The following is a 6,645-nucleotide window of genomic DNA, read 5'->3' as shown; positions in this document are numbered from 1 at the left end:
GAGCCTCGTGGTCGCCCTCTAGGCATCTTAACCGATTGAAGCGTCCCTTGAGCTGTAGAGACGCATGGTCTCCCTCTAGATCTCTTTACTGATTGAAGTGTACACTGTAGAGAGGCGTGGTCGCCCTTTCGATCTCTTAACTGAACACCCAATGTTTGTTACATGTGGCTTTTTGAGAATATATCTGCTGTGACAATGCATGATTAGATGATTAAAGCAGTGAAGTGAATTCCAGATATGAAATATATGTATATATGGAATCACCAGAATGATTTAATTCATATTTAGTGCCTAAGTTTTCTGGTATGTACTATAATCCACATGTAATATTTGTTAAAAATCACAATCTTTAAGTTCTAGAGTGCAAAGGAAGTCCAAACTTAGCAGACCTAGAGAGAATTTGAAGGGGGATGACTATTCTTCCAGTGTAAAGTATATCAAATTAATGCGGTAGGTGGTCCTTGGTTCCTGTGTGATGTGTTGTTTTGTAAAACAGATAATGTCACTTCGGAATTCTCTCCATTTTTTAGTCTATCAGAATGGAAAGAAATGCTTTATATTCAAGCCCCATTAAACACTTCCCATTACTAGAATTTTTTTATTCTTTAGTTTGATAGCTTTTAGTATAACAAAGATCCATATGACGTGCTTAGGATTTTAGGCTAAGTGGTAGTTGAAGTATTATCCTCATGCTGAAATTTTCTAGGTTGTATTCAAGTCTTTTAAACACTTTCCTTAACTCTCTCTTTTCGTCTCTCTGTGTGTCTGTGTATGCATATCTACCCACTTCATTGAATTTTAGGTGGATGGATAATTGAGCAAAAAGATAAAGAGGAGAAGGTGACAGAAGAAAATGTGCAATGGTTGTGATAGACGGTGAAGGAGTGGAAATGTTGGTTCATCTATTTGGAGAATAAGTTGGAGAACAAAAAGAAATGGAACCAAACAGAACTGTGAAGGACTGGAATAAATAAATGATTCTTCGCAGCAGCTACAGTTTACCTTATTGACATAGTGGACTAGAAAGAGATTAGCAGGTGCTGTTATGCTTAATTGCTCCGAACTTTGAAGTACTCTGACGGAATTCTTTATTGATTATGGGACATCTATTATCTCAATCAAGTTGAACAAGTGCGACTACCATTATAGAGATGGGCTTTAATTGAGATAATTGTCATCATACAAAAACTTATAACTAACGTGGTTAATACTTGGCTAATAAAGCGGAATCAATGAATTGTCAAAACAATACATACAAATAGTGAAATCAAAGGGATAGAAATTGCAGTTCACAGAGAACATTTATGTCGCTTTCATCAATAATTGCTTTTGTGAACATGGTTAGTCATGAAAATCTAAACCGCTAATTTCTTTTGGTGACCAAGTACTGATCATAAAGCTTCAACTGGAATACTTCCTGTTGAGGATACTAATAGTATAATCTCAAACTATTAGGTAGGTGTATTTTTTGATTTTATTTTAGAAAGTTATTTATAAATGTGTGTGCTTTGAGTATCTTGTAAGTTTATTATGTTTGTATACATGATTAAACAACAACAACAACAACTAAGCCTCAGTCCCAAATAACTAGGGGTTGGTTATATGAATCATCACTGGCTGTGTTTCTCTATTTAAATTCATCTCAGGCCTTTATATGCATGATTAAATAGAATAAATTTACGGTAAGATCAATATTATCCTTATTTTAATCCTTTGATACATTTATTCAATTTTCATAGAAAAGGTGTACAAAGAAGAACCCTTCTTAAGGGATGTGTTGAATATATATAGAAGGTTTGCATATGACCTCCCGTAGACGGGAAGTATTTCCACTTGGCTATGTAAAGAATTCCAATATTAGGAAGTATTGTAATTGTAAAAGGCACTATTTCCATATGAGTTATGGAACCCGACACTAAAATTTAAAATATAAATTAGAAAGTTCTTCTATTACATGGTACAAATGCCTGTGTGTAGCTTTTGTCTTAAACTACGAACATCTTCTACTAGTGTCTGATATCAGTTACTCCTTCTATCCCAATTTATGTGGCACCGTTTGGATTTCGGAAGTCATACTTCTTAATTTCGACCGTGAATTTGAACATAGAATCTTTCAGTTTTATGCAATAAAATTTACATGTTTGGAAACTATGTAGAAAGTATTATAAGTCACAATAATTAACAATTTAAAATATTTAAAAGGTATATGTAATATGACGGCCAAAGAAAAACTCGTTTGACTCTTGAAATCCGAATGATGCCACATAAATTGGGACTGGGGGAGTATATTACTATATTACTACTAGATAAGTGAGTTGCTTCGATACGACAATTTAGGTGCCGCGCCCGTGTCGACACGATACTAGTGTGGGTGTGGGTATGGGATCCGCACCGGATCTGGTCAAACGATTTTGGGTACTTTGACCATGATGGACAGAAAAATTCGAGACGAGATACAATTTGATTCACGAAATCAGAACAAAAACTAGAGTAAATTTGGGAAATCAATCCCTTACTTTTTGCTTCTCCTCTTGATTGAGCAGAAAGAGCAGCAAAGAGTGTCAATTGAGATTGGGGAAGACACAACGTTCGACAATTTGGGAAAGTGCAAGACCTTTGACTTTATTTGGATATTATTAATATTTAATAATATTGTACCCTTTGTAGTGAAAACTTGACACACACTAAGTCTGATTTTTATAATAATAATTAGAGAACTAATCTAAATTATGAAAATTAATATTTAATTGTAAACGAAAGATAACTATTAAAAAGTTAACTTGTAGGAGAATCCGAGAATGACTAAACTCAATAAATCATGCCTACAACTTGAAAAAATATCCACACTTCACAAGTTATATAGCTAAGTATTCCACAAAATTTTCTCATAATTTAGAGATATTTTTATTTTTTATTTTTTGAATTATTTTTAGCTGGATCCCTGCACCGGTAACCATACTAGGATCCGCATCCCCGAATCTTAGAACTTACATCTCAAAGGATCCAACCTCTAGATCCGCACCCGTGTAGGACACCCGCACCTGTGTCCGAGCAACTTAGCTGGATAATCATAGTCGAGAAGATTCTTAGATCATATATGGGGCCTTCCTTTTTGGAATGAGAAGCTCACAAGTATTAATTTATCATAATCAAATAGGAAACTTCAATCTTCTAATTACTTTGTTCGAAGTTATAAAAGTTTTATTCAGGAGTTACATTTTGAGAAACTCTTGTTCCAAAACTCGACATGGAAACCTTTTGCGTTCATTATTTATTACTCCATCTATTACTTTACTTCAAATATATTCTTGTAAAAATAATTTGAAAATCATTTTCTCTATTTTTGGATGTATTTTTCTTCAACCTTTACCTGTTCTAGTCGAAGTAAGACAATAAACATGGGATAGGAAGGGTATGAATCTTGTTGTTGATGCTGATAAGTGTCCTAGTTAGAGGAACAGGTTTTGACGATCAAAAGCTAACATTTTGGTATTATGAATGTGCCTTTTAGCTAAGGTTTGTTCTGTACCATTTATGCTTCACATAGTTGTAACATCACATGGTATAGCCAATGGAGGTGAAAAGATGAAAACGGGTTTGCAGGTAAGAGAAGGAAACTTGATCTGAAAGCCAGCTACCTGGATTAAGTGTTTTACTTATGAAGCCTAAGTTGCAAGGTTTATATTAACCTATCATTTAAAATTTTGCCACTTCCCACCTTCCTTTACAAGGGAAAAATATTTTCACCCGTTTTGCTCCTCTCTTTTCGTTTCAAGCTTTTTTTCATCAGTGCTCAATCTGAACTTGCTCTTTCTTGTGCTCCTCGCACCCCACACACACGCACACACACAACGGAAAAAGAAGAAAGAAAGAAAAATAAAAATGTTGAAAAGGGAGATCAAGACATGGCATGTTTAAGCAGTGAGCGGATGAAGACACGAAATAGATCAATAGGATCTTATCTAGAGGATTCTATCTTACAGACTGAGCAGCAACTGCGATGTTACCTGCTCTCAAGGAACTTACATGACTGGCTATTGGGTCATGAACTGAGGGTTTATAATATTTTCTGGCGTTTCCAGAATTGAGATGGGTTTCAATAATTGAACTCATTCCCTCTATGTTTGCTGTGCTACCAGTTGGCTAGATATTGTGATACGAGTTTTTTAATGTATTGAAGATTGTTAACTGTCATCTACTTCGCGTTAAATTTTGGGACTCCGCCACTAATCAAGTGTATACATCTTATCTGAAGTGTGCCATATTGCATTTTCTGGTGCATTACAGAAAAGCTCAATGCTAATAATCTTCTCAGATCCTTACTTGCCTCTGTATTTAAAACAGACTGAAGGAAACTTTTGAAATTTACATTGCTGTCAAATCTTTAGTGATTGAGGAGACCTTATCCTAAAACTGAAATACCTATTTCTTTGGTAGAAAACTTTCTTCCCTCTATACAAAAAGAAGACTTTAACTTCTCGTAGCAGCAGCCTTTTAGGGAAATATTTAATGAAGTAATGAATGTCAAAGCACATATAACATAAATAACACCAGCATAAGATGAAAATGGTTGCAATAGCAGCCAACACAACTAGCTGTGTCTCTTCACAATCTAGAAACCAGATGATTGACTTATTGACATACCCTTACTCTGGTCCCTGTATGATGTAGAGAGACTTTATTTTCTTGTACCCTTGATTTTCCCCCAATCTTTGAAGAACTTCCATTTTGTATGGCCACATGGTCTAGTATATAGTTGTTAATCCTGAGAAGAAAATAGAATGCAAACAAGCATCCTTGTTATGAAATATAGATTGAGGATAAATACCCTTAGAGGCGACAGGATGTATTTCTTCCATGGAATCCATCCAAATCAACATGCTTGTGGGTAAGAACATTAGAGACGAACATCAAATTCGACAGATTAAAAATTACTACATAATACATTGGAAATTTGGTTGGTCCAAAAAACTCATGTTTTTATTTTATTTTCTTATTTTGGTTTTTATAAATTGTGCAAACCAGATGATAAGAGTTCGTTTTGCATGCCAACTTAAAGTATGTGCATGCATGTATTGAACACTTACAGAGATGAATTCTCATTTCGAAAATCTGATGAGCAAGAACCGTTATTTTCTGCTGTAGTGAATTGAGGCTTTGAGTCTTCTATAGCAGTACTTGGTGATATGAGCAGCATTGCTCCATTACCAATCTCATCTGGAGGAATACTTTTGCTCTTTTGGTAGATTAGAATCTCTTCTTCATTTGCAAATGTATTGGCAAACTCTGGTTCTTGTAGCATGTGGTAAAGTTGCCTATGAAGTCTTTCGACAGGTGACAAAATATATTGTTTAAGCTTTGATCTCTTTCTTTTCGGAACACTGTTAGGATTCCAGAGAGGACCTTTGGCTGCTTCTCCTAACAAAAGGTGAACAATAACAATCAAACATCAATGATATTTTCATAATTGGAAGTCCAAAATTACATTAGATTTTTGACAATATTAATCTATCAAATCAAAGAAAGTTTGAAGCAATGAGAAGTAATAACAAAAACACATATTGATAGTTTATAAAGCAATGTTTAACGATTGCACTTCTATTGCTTATTAAGAGCCCTAATGTGATTGAACATTTCATTTGACCATAGATATTTAAAAATCACAGTAAGGGTTAATAATACATCTTCCTGCATAATATAAATTGTGTCAGCCAGAGTGAACTTGATTCTTTAAAACAAAAAGTGTATATAGAATTGGACTGAATCAATTTAACCGGATCGGTTGAACTCTAAAACTTGTTTATCTGGTATTTCTGTTTACTTGTTTAACTGTACAAACCTATCTGAGATTTAGACTATATGTTTGTATATTCTGAATAAAATAAGATCTGTTTTGATTATACATAGTCGTACAATTTGGTTCAGTTAACATACGCCTGATAATGAAGATAAGATTTGGATGTTGTGTCTTAGGCCTGCAACCATGTGGTCCTAAAGTCAAGAGTGACTGATAATATGATTTTCTAGGCCAAAGTGTGATGAATGTCATAGTTGTAAGACATCTAATTTAGCTCTGAAGGGATTTGACAAGCCGATTTCTGTTGCCAAAGTGTTTTGCCTTCTCTGTCTTTAGCGTTTAACATCAGCATAGTATCGATGAAGCGAAACATCTAAATTTCACTTCTCCTATTGGAAGTGCAGTTACTTCTTATCCTCTCTTCATAGTATGATACCTAATCAGTTGCCATGCTCTTCCGTCCTTTGGCACTTTAAACTCTAAAGCTAATCTTTATAGTTGAAAAGAGTATGACAAAGTGAAACTTGAGAGAATGTATCATTTAGCCTTATAGTCTACTATTCAACTTTGCTACTGGTTCCATAGCAAATAACCTATTGAACTGTAAGAGGCTGGTCTGCTTCACAGCACATTCATAAGGTGGGGAACCATTTCTACTTGCTGCACAACCCTAAAATTTGCATAACACTGGGTAAGTTTATGAAGTAATTCTTAACAGAGGGTGACCATGAGACCCCATGTTCCCTTTTGCACGCAGTGAAATATCTGACTTGTCCTATAAGGATATCAGTTCAGTTTGTTGGAGCGTCTCTGCTTAGTTACAGGAAAGCATAAGTACTTATCCTTAG

The sequence above is a fragment of the Nicotiana tabacum genome, chromosome 2 (assembly GCF_000715075.1).
Source record: "Nicotiana tabacum cultivar K326 chromosome 2, ASM71507v2, whole genome shotgun sequence".
In the NCBI taxonomy this organism is placed as follows: domain Eukaryota; kingdom Viridiplantae; phylum Streptophyta; class Magnoliopsida; order Solanales; family Solanaceae; genus Nicotiana; species Nicotiana tabacum.
Note: the sequence above shows the minus strand (reverse complement) of the source record.